Below are 14,793 nucleotides of genomic sequence, written 5' to 3'. Positions count from 1 at the left end.
TGGCATTTTTGTTTTTGACTGTTGATTATGCACAATGAACAGTGAAACGGAATGCCTTGAAAATTAATTTTTCAGTAGAATCTAGTCTTTGGCTAAATACGCAGTCTGTTAAAGGAGCTGCTGAATGTGCACATAGGGCTAATAATTATTCAACAGGAATGAAACAGTGGCGCTATTTTAAACTTTGGACACTAGATGGCGGTCAAACTTCACGGGTGTTTTATTGATAGGAAAAAAATGGCGTTTGCTGTCTATTGCAATTAATTGTTTCTGGTGCCAAACAGTCGCACCAGGCAGTGTAGTTATCCTCTGGAATATTGTCAAGGGACTGTGAAGGACCAATTTAATTAGTGTGATATTGCAGAACTATGTCACTAGACGCTGGCATATAGGCTAAAACTGCATCCTTGTTTCCTCTTCGTGGAGTTATATCAATTGTTGCTTTTCGCAAAATAAAATAATAACCTTCAGGAAAATTTTATCACATTTCATATTTTTCGAGATACGACATGTGTCTACCAAAAGTGTCAGAAGTATGAGTGTAGTTGCGCAGCAGTTCAACCTGTTTTTCGACTTCAAGGTTGAACAACTCTCTGTGAACTTATTTCCGTTAGACAACGTCGTTGGAAGACAGAAGACACGAAGGTCCAACTCAGGAAGTTAAGAGACAGCAATTCTGGAGGAAACGCCTTTCATTTGCAAGTTCTCCTCTTTAGAGGTGGAGATGAACATTTTGGAAAGTACAAGGAACGTCAATGAAAACCGTGAAGGGTCGGTGCATAGTAAATTATCTTCTTACTTTAGCACGTACGGAGTTTAGGCAGTGCAACTTATCTTATTTCTTTGCGCAACTGTAGGACCACTGCATAGCCTTCACGAAAGCTCAGGCAATGAGCATGTCGAATTTAAAGTTTAAACGTTACTAGTATTAAAATTGATGAAACATTCAGAGCAGGTAAGTGAGCCAGCTACCCTGCGTATGCCATGCACACGAGCTACACCTGCTAGAGTTGGGCAGTTCGTTACGACATTGGTTTCTCAGATCCAGCAAGTATTCTAACCGAAAGCGTTCACTTCCTACTAGCTAGCTAGTCAGCCAGTGATAAACCGAAATAACCCTGATAAGCTTGTCTATGCTCTGCGCCTTTAGAAACTATCGTTTTTAATTTTCTTTAGCTGTGTGAATACCGAAACACAAGAAGGAAAGTGTTCAGTAATTCATTCTATTTAATTTAGTAAACTGGATGGATGGTTATTTGCTCTCGTGAAGACTGAAGGGTGAAAGCTAACCAAGTTAAGCGCTGTGATGGCATAATGTTCGGGCAACGTCAGACGGTAGTTAAAGGTGCCTGAATATAGCCTACTAGTTTGGTGTGCTAGCTCTGTCGTCTTCCCAGTGCATGTATTGCTACACATTACTGTTTAAAGCGTTCATTTAACTAGCTCAGCTGGCGCTCATTTGACACAGTGGTATTATTTTTACTTTCAGTTAAACAGACGAGAAGAGAATGAAGCCACAGGAACATGGAGCAAAGGGCGGCTGTCATTATTAAGGTAGGTTAACGTTAACATTCGTGTCGCTATCAAAGCTAATCAGATTTTCCAGCGGAATAATGATTGGTATTTACTCTGCTCTTGGAACTATAATGTTATGCTGTCATCTCTGCTGTTAAACAGTAAGAATTGTGGGTAACGTGTATTCCCCCAGCAGTATTGCTCTTATCTGTGTAGAATGTAGTGTAAAGCTGATCACGTCGACAGCATAGTATGTGGTTTCGATAAAATAAAAGAAAGAAAGAAAAGAGAATTTTCGCTAACGTTAGGTGGCTATAACGTTTTGGCTGACGTATTTGATATCCGTTTACTCTTACTCTTCCCTTAATGTACTACATTCCAGTACTATTTCATCATTTCATTGAAATTAAACGGCTTTACAGCATCAATGGACCTAGTTGTGAGGCTTGCCATTTTGTAAACTAACATTTCACCATAGGTCCTGTGTTCGACAGTGCAAGGTTTTGAAGCTTTGTCTGCGCGCCTTGAGAGAGTGTGTTCGAAGCCAGAGCGTGATGACTGATAGTGGGTGACTGACCACATTGTAACAGGCTGCGCTGTTGAAATCGCTTAGTGGTGTTGTGTCGAGGAGCGGCCATGATATAGCTTACCGTTTTTATACAGTCTGGATGCACTGTTGGCTGGTTTTTAAGTTTGTAGGTTTGAATTAATTCTGGCTTCAGTGAATGAATTAGAATTGAATTCCTGAAAGCCATTACTGTCTCCTCACAAGCTACAGTTGGCAAATAGTTTCTTTCAGGTGTAGCTATAAACCTTGTTGATGCGATTTGTAGGATAGGTTAATAGCTAGGCCTATGTGTTTTACATTTCAGTTGTGAACCTTAATATGTTGCAGTTACCTGAGCTTTTGGAGAAAAAAGATGTCCACACAGCCACACACAAGTAGCATAGTTTTTTAGGTGACTGGAGTGTCTGGAGAGTAGCCTGTCATAATTTTCATTCTACCTTTCATTCTAGAGATTAGTCTGTGAATAGTGAGGCCAGCTTCCTCCTTAGTTTTCAACATTATGCCAGTTTGCTTTTACCACTATCATGTTTTTTTTTCTCTGATGTGCCACCAGCAGAAGCATAAAGGACTTTTTCTCTGATAATCATAATGATAAATACTTAATCTAATTCTACTAGGTTCTACTAAATACTTTTTACACACAATACTTTTGTGTGGCTTGTTTGTAAACAGGACTTCTAACATGTAGTGGACAGTGTAATCAAGCATGTGCACCCATTAGAAAAAGGACATAGTTCGGTATAGTTTGCGTCTTTCTAGATGTCTCCTGTTATGGGTGTATGTGACATGCTGCTCCACCTGACACAGAGCTTATTAAGCTAAACTGTTGAAAAGGAAGGCTTCAATTCAGACCCTGCCCACACAGATTTCACCCTGCATCAGAGGCAAAGTTTAAACCTCTGCAACAGGCTTAATCACTGCACACTGGCTTCTCGGTAAAGAGCTTTGGATAATCTTTGTGCGAATAAAGTTTCGCACAAAGTTTTCAAATTTCAAGGAGAGATTTTTTACCCTTTACAGCATTCATGCCGCATACTTCTTACTGCAGAATGTATGTGGTTTGCAGCTGAATATAAAACAAAACATACAACTGCCCTAAATAATTCACCATGTGTTTGCACAACCAACAGGATGACAGGCATTGAAACTGAAATTGGTCCACAATTGTATGGTTGGCTTCCATCTTTAAGATGCTTGCACACTGCCCCAACAAACACCAACCAGCCCCAACATTCTAAAGTTAGCAGTAGGTTGCAGTCTTTGAAATATTCAGAAAACAAACTGCCAGGTCCAAACTGCCCACTTTAGAAAAGTCAGACTCGAACAACTCCATCCATCAGACAGCAACAATAATCCCAAACTGACTGTTGGAGTTTGTTTGGGCACTGTGCGAGCACCTTTAGAACACCTGCCCTTGTCTCTGCTCTGAGCAAGCCTGATGATGTGTTATGCATGGAGCCTAAAATAGAGCCATGTAGGATGTGTATGAGTAACTCTACCTTTTGTTTACGGCGGTGATAACCTTATTTAGGGGGATTCGCTGAGTGAGTGTGTGGCCTGGAAGGACACCAGCTCGTTATAATTAGAGCCGATGACCATAGCCCAGGGACAATGCCGTCTGTCACGCCCAGCCAATCAATTTGTTACAAGGACAGCTAACTATTCTTGGATGCTGAGGTGGCTTTGAGCAGGTAACAGCAGTCAGAGAGCATGCTTGACCAGCTTGTGTGTTAGAAGATGTTATTCTTGATGCACAGTTGTGTGTCATTTAATTGCATTTAAATGTAGTTTGCATGTGTTAACGGCCAGCGTCTTGCTTTCTGTTTTGTTTTAGCCTCAGCAGCCTTCTGTGGCTGCCAGGTCTGACAACCTGTTGCGACAGGCAGCCCTGCTTTCAGATTTCCTCCCCTTACACTGATCTTGCGCACACACACACACACATTCTGTCTTTCTCTCCTTTCCCTCTGTCTCTCCCTCTTTCTCTCCTTCTCTCTGTTTTAGAAACATGTATGCACATGTACACACACACACACACTATCCCCCTCTCTCTCTCTCTCACTCTTCCACACACACACACACGCACACGCATATATATGCACACACACACACACACACACACCCCTAACACCATCTTCCAAGTCTCCTGAGAGGACCCAAAGCTCCCACTCTCATCCCTCAGAACACATGAATGCAGCAGAACTTCTAAAAAATATATTAAGATGGAAAGAATTAGAATGTCAGCGGTGGGCTACGGCAGTGAAGTGGTGTATGACGCAGTTGCAAAGCATATCAAATATTTAAACCGGTGCTGTCAGGCTTAATGCAGAGTGCTGATCTGCTTTAGCATGCCTAATATAAGAATGCTGTCTCAAATGCCGGGCTGAATTGGGCTTGACTTTTTTTCTTTTTTTTTCTTTATTTTATTTTTGCCCCTCTCTTTCTCTCTCACTCTCTCACTCTCCCCCGCAAGCTCAGGCGCTCATGCATGCTAGTTTTAATGATGATTCCCAAAGACAAGTCGACCCACTCTGCAAGAAGAGCTAGGGCTCTGTGAGCCCAGTTAGGTACTCAATGCAGATGTTCGCTAACAGGATTAGCTCGGCGCTATATTTAATTACCAATATTGACTGGCCTCCATGCCACCAGCCTCACAATAGCCACACTGTACAAAAAAGGCATGCTGGATCTCAAGGCCACGTCGGACAACACATAAGCATTGTGTGTTAATGGAACTTTAACAGTGGGGGCAGTTACATTCATGCCGTTCAAATCAAGAGAGTATGGACTAAAAAAGGGATGACAGGAAAATCACCATGTTTGTATAAATATGGCCTAGCGTGAGGGCAATGAGGTCAGGGTGTAGCTGACAGTTAAAGAATGGCTTCAGATAGTGACACTAGAAATCTTATGACCAGTAGCCAAGCACCACTTGTTAGTTATTATTCTTTGTTGAATGATTAGAGAAGACCATGTTGATGTTTTTTGCGTAATATGGCAGCCTAAACAGTATTTTGTTCTGGACTACTCAAAAAAGACGTGAGGGAGAGCGAGAAGTTTTTCCATGTCATAAGCCATCTAATGAACTTTGGACGAGAGGATGTGTAGCGTTGTTAGCATGTTTTGCTAATGCCCACTACAGTTTGCCACCTAAGTCTAATCATTGTACCTTCACTTAAAGAATGTGGCATTTTGGAATGCAGTGCAGTTGGACTTTTATTTGAAGGACTGTATGTTTTTTTCTCTGATAATCATAATGATAAATACTTAATCCTCTTTGGATAATCTTTTTTGGATAATTTGCTTTTTATTTCTCTATGTAACTGCAAGACTTCTCCACTGTCTTTTTTTTTTTTTCATGACTGTCAGGTAGCTGATGCAATATTGTAAAGCGGGACGACTCACAGTTGCAGATTCATTTGGAATGCATTACCCTATCAGGAAGTACAGTAGCCTACATAGCTCTATGAAGAGGTTTAGGACGGCACTATCTTTCCCGAAATAAATTATTTTGGCCAAGACGTAATAATCTGGGTTCACACAGTTTTAAGTTTTGATACACAGTTTCACACAGTTTAAGCATTTGATACAAACAGTTTGACATGCTTGTCTCTGTTTTCATGCCTTGTTAATAAGAGTACATTATTATAAAAAATTTATAGTATTACACATGTCACACATCAAGTCATAGTAATCTGTTTTTAGACTATTTGAAGCTCACAGTATCTAATATGTACACACTCTGTATCTAATCTAGGTGTGTGTTTGACGTAGTTAGTGGGCTAGGCTTGTCAATGAAAGAGGAGTTCTCCCATGTTTGCCAATGGGATGCTAGGAGGGAACGGTAGCCTATTATATTTCACAGACACAGAGCCTCTGCAAACACTCACCAGGGTTTCTTTGTTGATCAGATGGTGTCTTGGGCTGTTATGTCTGCGTCTTCTTCAGAGAGCACTAAACCATGGAATGACATTTGTTTCATTATTGAGCAAACAAATAAACCACTTTGTGAACTGTATAAATAGATTTTCTTTGTATCAGGCTATACCATTTCGTCAGGTGATCAGTCCTGCCTTAATGTAGCACAATAACCATAGTCTTGCCTATTTAAATGGGTCAGTGATTAAATGATGAGCTAGGCTAAAAGGTGACTTTTGGCCTGGTTAAGAGACTGTTTTGGATGAGACAATGTGGTATTAGTCAAATGGATGGGTTTCAGCTGTTGTTGTCTGTCTAATAGCCAGCATAGTAGCTGTTTGAGATTTCAGATTTTCAGATATTATTTATTTGTCAATTCTTTGACATAAAATGAAATGCTGTCTCATATTCATATCATAATATCATATTTCTGTGTTCAAAGTCATGGAAAAGGTTTTTTTGGAGATGGTTGAGTTTCAAGTTTTAGTTAAAGACCTGGTACAACAATAACCACTCATATGGCTTTGCACAGGGCTTGTAGGAACTACAATGGTTATAGCCATAATCATGGCCAGCATATAATCATAGTGTTCAACAACATTTTGACTCTCATATGCCTCCATGTCCTGAAGAGGCCTGTTACAGAATAGAATAGATGTAATTTAATTTGTTTGAGATTATTCTATGTAAGGGATAATGTATAGAACGCCGGTCACTGGTGCATCAGGGTCCTGTTTGCCCTGTCGGGACTTATTTTCCGATAATGACCGGCATTCTGTATGTTATCCCGCTTATTACACGGCTACTTGCCTAAACGAAAAAATAAACTCCACATGATATGACTCTTTACATTTATTTGTTAGCGTTTCATCATGGCTTGTGCTGATAAACAAATAGTTCGCAACACACGCTGAACTTGAATCAAACATTCTTTAGAACACAGGTGATCAACTGTCTGCTTTCACTTTTGAATAAAGTTCCATTGCAAGAAGTGATTTGACTACTTGCGGAGTGATATGAAAGACGTCAATAAGAAGCACAAAACTAATTTTCCTTGACAGCGGTCTGTTATACTTAGCAACTGTCTCTTATTCAGAAATATCAGACCTCCAAACGTTGGGAAGGGCCATTCAAATGAATGGAGCATTCTGCAGCATTATGAAGAGCCGTGTAATAATGAATGAAAGAGTAGAAATGGACGACATAGACTTATAATATAATGGTAATTCATGGTGTTCTTGATGATAATGACGATAAGAAAATAGTACTATTCACCACTGTTTTCTCAGCCACAAGTTGTGCCAGCTCATAGTCTTGAGGGCCATTCAAATGCATGTAAACAACATGACATATTCTTATCATGGGAAGGAATTCTATCGGTATATCTATAACAATAATAAGATATAGCATGATTTATGTGAATCCCATAAAAATGACACTGTATAGAATGGACATTCCAATTCCCACTGACGCTGTTTTTCTAAGGTACATGGAAGAGGAAATAATCAAATAATGGGGGACCTCCTTGACACTTTTTTGTTTGATATGTTAGATCATACTATTAGCATAAAATGAATTACTGGCATAAAAAAATCATTCATATGGTAATTACAGCTGAATGGTATCTACTTAATTGGGAGTCATTGGCTCCTCCAGTAAAAGATAAAGCTGTGTGAACACAGGACCATGTCATGATTATGACCTATCTACGGTACCAGGCTTAGACCCGTATCAAATATATCTAACACAGGTAAGACTTCATAGTCTGGATGCCAGCCGAAATTAGCTCCGCCCACAACATTTGAGGTCAGGAAGTTCGGTCTGGACTTTGTTTCATTGTGAAGTAACCAGGGGGTCAAGAGTGTGCAGATTAGCTTCGGCATGTTAGCATACGCCATTTTCAAGTATGGCGCCACATGGAGCATTTAGAACCAGCTCCGTGCACGAAAGTTTGTGTTGGGCACGAGCTCTCATGCGCGTACATGTTGGTGGGCGGGTACCAAGGGGGCAGGTGAATTCCCGGAAGTAGAAAATCAATGGAGGCTGAAGGGACCACTTCTCTGCTAACCCCCATAGAAGTCCATTCATTTTAGAATTTTTTTGAAATACCATAACTTCATATAGCATATATCCTGTGCCGACATTGTTTCTGTATTATCTACATAAACAATACAAGGCAAAACAGACTCGACTACCTCGTACGTAACGTTAGGTTCCCGTAAGAAGAATGTTTAGCATGTCTGGTTGTAGGGAAGCTAACGCACCATAGGGAGATAACCGTATTGTTTGGAAGAAGCTCAGTCCAGCCAGCACGGAAACTCATGAACAAAGCTATGTAGCCTGCAATACCATTGTATGTTAAGGTAAAGCATTGCATAGAGGCAAGTAAACCTAATGAAAAACGGCACTAACGATAATCATTTCAGAGGTTTTCGATGGATTGACCGTATGTCAGAAAAGTGGAAAGAAGATTAGCTTCTAGGCTATAACTTTTTTTGTTTTATTTTACCATGACTGTTTTTGAAGATGATCATGTGTGGTAGTTTTAACATTAACACGACTTGATATCACTTGTGAGGATGATATTAATAATAATACATAAATAAATAAATAAATAGTTTGATGACTTTGAAGGCGAAGGAAGTGTGAGAAGAATTTCTGTGTATCTATCATATGAGTTACAAGATTCAGTTCGATGGCTAACGTCACAAAGTTAAGTGTGAGTCTGCGCAGTACTGGGGGGACCAACTGAAAGATCGTTCAATTTGCCTCAGTGCCCTCCTATTGAAAACGACGGAGTCTGTTCGTCCATTTCTTTTACTTTCTATGGCGGGTACCTATCCGGTGGCTAGACAACTAGGCAACTTTTTCTTCCTCTGTTATGTGGCAAGCAGGGTGCATTATCGCCACCCTCTGAACTGGTGGATGACTCTCTTTTTACAGAATGTCTAATAAAAATCGACGTCCATGCTTTGGAACTTGGCGCATGGTCAGAGCCGACTGGCGCTGGATCCGAGCCCCAGTGTTCAATATGGTGTTGACTATAAATTGGCCGGATTTACTAGCCTAGCTTCCGCCATTCATTTTTTATGGAGGGTGGGACTTAATCACACTCTCCAGTTATATATAATACCTCCATGGGAGCATGCCCGAATCAGAGCTGTTCGGACCAATCAAATTGGGCTTTGTACGATGATGGAAAAATGAGCAACAGTGCCTTGTCTATCACGTCATCTGAGCATGCTTAGGTTGATTTGCTTGCAACAAAAACACTGTGGCTAGGAGCTAGACAGATGGCTTCTAAGACCCTGTTAACACGAAAACGGAGCTCTTATCACTGAAAACGATAATTTCTGAAAACTTTGTCCAAAGTGGATAATGTTGGATAACTCCGGTTTCACTTTCATCAAGGGAAAACATTGTTTTTGCATTGACATGTTGTTTCTTTAAAATCTCTGATTGGCCACCTGTTTGATCGAGGGGTTTGCGACACCCTTCCCCAGCTGTGTTTAGCATCAGTGTGAACGGAATTATTTTTAAAAACATAGGAGGGGAAATATCCGTTTCTCCGAATAGCTTACCCTGCTACGTATTTTGTTGTTTTAGATTTCACTATCGGGTGTTGTACAAGATATTGACAGCGCAATAACTTTAAAAAAAGTTAACAAAAGAAAACAATGTTAAGCTATTTGTGGAGAAGAAGAATGGTTTGGGTTTTCTCCCTACAGCTCACAGTTTCGTTGCTCTGATTGGTTAAGTGTATCCAATTGAGTGCAGAGGCATTTTCCCCACTGTGTCGGTTGAAACACGCCCCATAATCACATCCCAATGGAGCAGTATCAGACTCAAATTCTGACTACGGCGTCAGGCTATAGACTTCATAGATTTAATATTTTGTACGTTTTGTTGTGTCTCTTAATCTAAACTTGCAAACTGCTGTCCCTGCAAATTGCCATAGCCATTCTGAACACCTCTGAATGCTGTTGTCTGAAGGCTTAACTTTGGAGTCTCACTTTAAATGTGGGACAGGAGAGGTAGCCTATTGTGTACACACATTTGGTCAATTATTCCAACTGACCTGTGAGTAAATACTACTCATTGTGGTAGTCATTGTCCTGGAAAGTCTGGCTTGCTTTGTTCCAGGCGGTCTGTAATGGTGGACCTCTCCAGTCATGTGGTGCAGTCATCATTCAGTGTGCGTGTGGGGAGTGGGGTGGGGGTGTGTGTGTGTGTGGGGGGGGGGGGGTGGCATAGTATTACATTGCAGTGGGGCTTGGTGACGTGGTCAATATTGATTCCTCTAGAACCAATAATTATGGGTATAAGATGCAAATTAGTATCTATAGTAATTATCAAGGTCTACAGCATTATCAAGGTCTACAACATGTGGTGACAGGGGAAATATAGATTATTCTAGAACCGTCATCAAGGTCCCTGGCGTAGAGTAGTACGTGGCAGTAGGTTGCTTAGCCCATGTCCTTTCTACGCTGCCTGGTTCTGCGGGAGAGGCCGTCATGGCTGGTTGAACTCCCTCGGTTGGCAGGAGGCCGGAGAATGAGGAGCGTATAATCATCACAGACCAGATAGCAGCTGGAACTGGAGAGTAGCGGACTCGGCACTGACCCGAATCAGGGCCAGATCTCTCTCTCTCTCTCTGTCTCTCTCTCTTTCTGTCTCCCTCTTTCTCTTTCTGTCTCTCTCTCTCTCTCTCTCTCTCTCTCTCTCTGGGAGCGCGTGGTATCTGCACGTCATTGAGAATGGTTCACAGCCGAGTGGCAGCAGCTGCGAAGAGGAGTAAGCCCCACGTCATGCCATGAATCTGACCCTACTATCTGTCACTATCCAACCATCCTACTCAATCTCTCCCTCTCTCTCCATTTTTTTTCTTGTTCTCTCACACTCTCCCTCTTTTACTCACACACATTCTCCCCATCATCACACCCCCACTGCCTGTTGCCACTGTCAAACACACACACATTCCACCTTTCTCTCTCTCCCTTACACACACACACACACACACACACACACACACACACACACAGAGCCCCACCCTTGCCACCCATTCATCCTGAGACGAACCAGTTCTAAAGGGTCCCATCATGATAACCAGCAGAAGAATCACTCTCTTCACGGTTCATCTGCCCAGGTTACCTCTGCTGGGTGATGTGTGGGGGGAAGCTTTGGGGGGCCAGAGATGATGAGGGCAAATTTGTTTTTCCTAGTTTTATTCTTAAGAACCGAGACAGAGCCGTGCTCTCATGGCGGCATGTGGCGTGTTCTATTCTGTCAGCAGTGTTCTGCAGGGTAGGAGGGTGAGCTTGTTGTGTTGGCGCTGACAGTGCTCTGGGTTTTGATGGAACACGCAAGTGAAAAGGAGGAGAGAGAAAGCAGGGAGGGAGAGATGAGGGCATTCTGTGTTTGGTGACTGCTGCCAGCACAAAGCCTTTAGCTTTATCTACGCTCGGCCTGTGGAGGTGTGGTGTACAAGAACATGCAATACACTTGATATCGGCTCACACGTACCTAATGTGTTTTTTAGTGCGCCAGCTGTATTTAATCAGGAATGTTGTGTAGTGTATTGTGTCGTAGATGTCCTCCCTCTCCACGATATGATACACTTACCTCACTTAGGGACTTGGAACGCGTGGTCTATATGTTAGGCCTCTCTTCGGACATGTCCTGGTTTTTTCTTTACTGGCACTGACCCTTCACCAGCTGGTTTGGCGCAGATCTGTGGACTTTTTCACGTGTTAGATTTCCCCAAGCGAGTGTCGCGCTCTGCAGGGAGAAGAATGAAGAATGGACTGGGCATGCTCCGTAGGGTCAAGTGGAGATTTCGTCCCTGATTAGTCTGAAATAAACTGATTATGGTCCCTTTTCCCCCTTTTTTGTCATTCTTTTTTCTCCTGTTCATTATTCATTCTTTCTCTTTCTGGCTGTCGCACTGCCGTTAATTTTTTATTTTCCAAGCTTGTTATTTTTCCTCCACTGTGTTCCTTCTCTCAATCTTTCTTTCCCTTACACACTCTCGCTCCACTGCACGTCAGACAGCTGTGGGTCACTGCCATGTGGGGACGTTACAGAAATGTTCCTCTGTTGTGGAAAATGAATCTCTCCCCTAATAGAACATGCCTGAGTGTCCCCTTCAAAGGTATAACCAAGACAAATCCGTTACATCCCCACTAAATCCCCACACATAAAAATACATTCTCCGTCTACACGCACGCTTGCAGTTTCTGAATCTTGTCTGCGCGGGACACCTAGACCGGAGCACAGATCACATGACCATTAATGTTTTGTTTGATATTCAGTCAGGGGCAGCCGTGGCTTACTGGTTAGCGCTTCGGACTTGTAACCGGAGGGTTGCCGAACCCCGACCAGTAGGCACGGCTGAAGTGCCCTTGAGCAAGGCACCTAACCCCTCACTGCTCCCCGAGCGCCGCTGTTGTTGCAGGCAGCTCACTGCACCGGGATTAGTGTGTGCTTCACCTCACCGTGTGTTCACTGTGTGCTGAGTGTGTTTCACTAATTCACGGATTGGGATAAATGCAGAGACCAAATTTCCCTCACGGGATCAAAAGAGTATATATACTTACTTACTTATACAGTCATCCCATAATCATGAAATAAATTAGTCAGATAGTGGCTGGTATCCATGGCTACCAGAGTTACTGAGATCTGTTGGGCAGTTCAGAACACAAGTAAAATACTCAAGCCAATGTTGTTGGTTAAAATTCATTGTGATAACAGCAGCACTAACCAGCAGCTGTTAGTGATGCATTACCTACAATTTACTCTCCCAGGCAGACCAGGCTAGTTGACATACAACCAAATCACTTGATTGTAGAAGTCACACATTCTCCCTCTCTGTATCTGAGAGCAAGCTCTTTGAGTTTCAAAATAAACAATAGAAGTGATTAGGACAATGATGGCATCATATTTGGATCAAAGCGACTGCAGCTTTTGTGATGCGGGATGAAAGCAAAAGGAAAGAAAGGGAGAATGGGAGCTGTTGAGTAATCATTCAAACTTAAAGCCTCGGCAGTGCCATGTAATTTGTGATGCTCTCATGACATTCGCTGAGCCTTTGGTTGTACTGAACAATGGCTTAGTTAGTCAGAGGTTGGCTGGAAACTGTGACCCCCCCCCCCCCCCCCCAGACAGATGTGCATACAGCGTTGTGCAGTTGAATGGGCCAGGCAGCTGTGCTCCACATTAATTCTGGGAAATGTGATTGTCTGGTAAGAAAGGACTCGAAGTAAACAAAGCGGCCACTCCCCTCCATTTGGCATCACCCTCCAGTGGTGTGGAGACTGAGACCCTGCCGGCCAAACCCAAAGAGCCAGGAACCATTTCCTGGTGTAACGGCTGTAGTCTCTCTCTCTCTCTCTCTATCTATCTATCTCTATCTCTCTATCTCTCTATCTCTCTATCTCTCTATCTCTCTATCTCTCTCTCTCTCTCTCTCTCTCTCTCTCTCTCTCTCTATATATATATATATATATAATCACATACACCCCCTCCTTGTTAGCACTGATCGTATAGGGTCCATTTTATCTTTGTTCCAAGTCCCTGTGGTTTTAATTGACTCGGGTCATCAGAACTGTGTGTGTGTGGGAAGATGGGGGAGGGGTAGTGAGGAAGGGGTTAGTCTTAAGGCTGTGATATGCTCCTCCGTCACGCGCATTGCGCGTGTGGAAGACGTGCGTCATTTTTGGCGCTTACACAAAGCATACTCCAATTTCTGTTGTCCTGAATGTGCGTTAGATCATTAAGGTTAGCGGCTGCGCACTACGGATTAGCTGTGATACTCTGCCCCACCAACTGGGGGCGGTACATCGAGCCTGAAAGTAGGACACAACCACCAAAGAAGCCTAAAACGCCTGACGAAAAGAAGAACGTGGGATTCACTGAATGAAGGTAGAGCTAGTGAAGGAGTGTTCCACACGTATGTGCAAAAGTTGCGGCTGTTAGATGAGGAGAAGCACCACGAGTACTTTCGCCTGTCTGCTGGAAAGTTTGATAAGTTGGCCTATCGCTCCATTTATCATCCACCAGAACACACACAGCACACCTGTTGGTATAGCTTAGAGACTTGCTTATAGCTTACTTGCTTATTAGGCTACTTATCTGACTCGGTGCCGCGAGGGCAGCTCGGGCAGCAATGTTGGTGCGATACAAAGTAAAGACATTTTTCTAAACACAGCAGTGCCATGGTAAGAAAGAGTTGTGCGAACAGATGACCTCAATTAAATTTGTATTGAGTCTTCACACCTGCCTCATACCAAAAAGTATGAACCAAAAATTATGAATTAATTTAACCTGTAATTATGACGTGTCAATAAAAGTTTTAAAGTAGCCTAACTCTTTGTGTTCATAATGTTAATGTCTCACTGTGATAATGGGTGCATCTAGAGCAGCGGCCCGCAACCTCATTTTGGGTGGCCCCCAAAACATCTGGCATCTGGCTCGCACGGGAGTATGACATCATCAAACTATAACCTCCATAATTTCCCCCATTCATTCTCTATGGCGAGTCTAACAATACACATGTAATACTCTTTTTGTCCACTGGTGGTTGTTTTGGCGCTGTTTCGCGTTTGCCATCGAAAACGGAATGAACCTATCTGCAAACAATGTAAGAGGCCTATGCTGACTGCATCAGTGCTCAAAGTATTCTAAAAGTTTATCAATTAATTGTTAATAACTAACTAACTTCTATTCAAGTCATATTTCTGGGACTTTCTGGGATAATTATTTCTATTTTGTATTCACTCTTCAAATGTTCATACAAA

The 14,793-nt window shown here is 42.4% G+C and overlaps 1 protein-coding gene across 7 annotated transcripts in view; it reads left to right on the top strand.

Annotated features, from left to right (window-relative positions):
* The first annotated feature begins 605 nt into the window (after window positions 1-605).
* Window positions 606-14,793, top strand: part of taok3a (TAO kinase 3a) — a 73,987-nt gene continuing 59,799 nt past the window's right edge. For 2 of the 7 annotated variants that reach the window (XM_076271145.1, XM_076271141.1), the window contains exons 1-2: window positions 606-771; window positions 1,490-1,554. The gene's annotated coding sequence lies outside the window, so the exon portion shown is untranslated. Of the gene's footprint in view, window positions 956-1,045; window positions 1,346-1,489; window positions 1,555-3,623; window positions 3,775-14,793 lie in introns of those variants that run through there. The other 5 variants (XM_076271147.1, XM_076271142.1, XM_076271148.1 and 2 more) reach the window with 3 other exon arrangements.

Source organism: Alosa pseudoharengus, unplaced genomic scaffold, assembly GCF_046254945.1.
Source record: "Alosa pseudoharengus isolate Yale_2024_CS ecotype anadromous, Long Island Sound unplaced genomic scaffold, YU_APseudo_1.1 YU_APseudo_1.1_scf_6, whole genome shotgun sequence".
Taxonomy (NCBI): domain Eukaryota; kingdom Metazoa; phylum Chordata; class Actinopteri; order Clupeiformes; family Clupeidae; genus Alosa; species Alosa pseudoharengus.
Note: the sequence above shows the minus strand (reverse complement) of the source record. Positions and strands in the feature narration are given on the sequence as shown.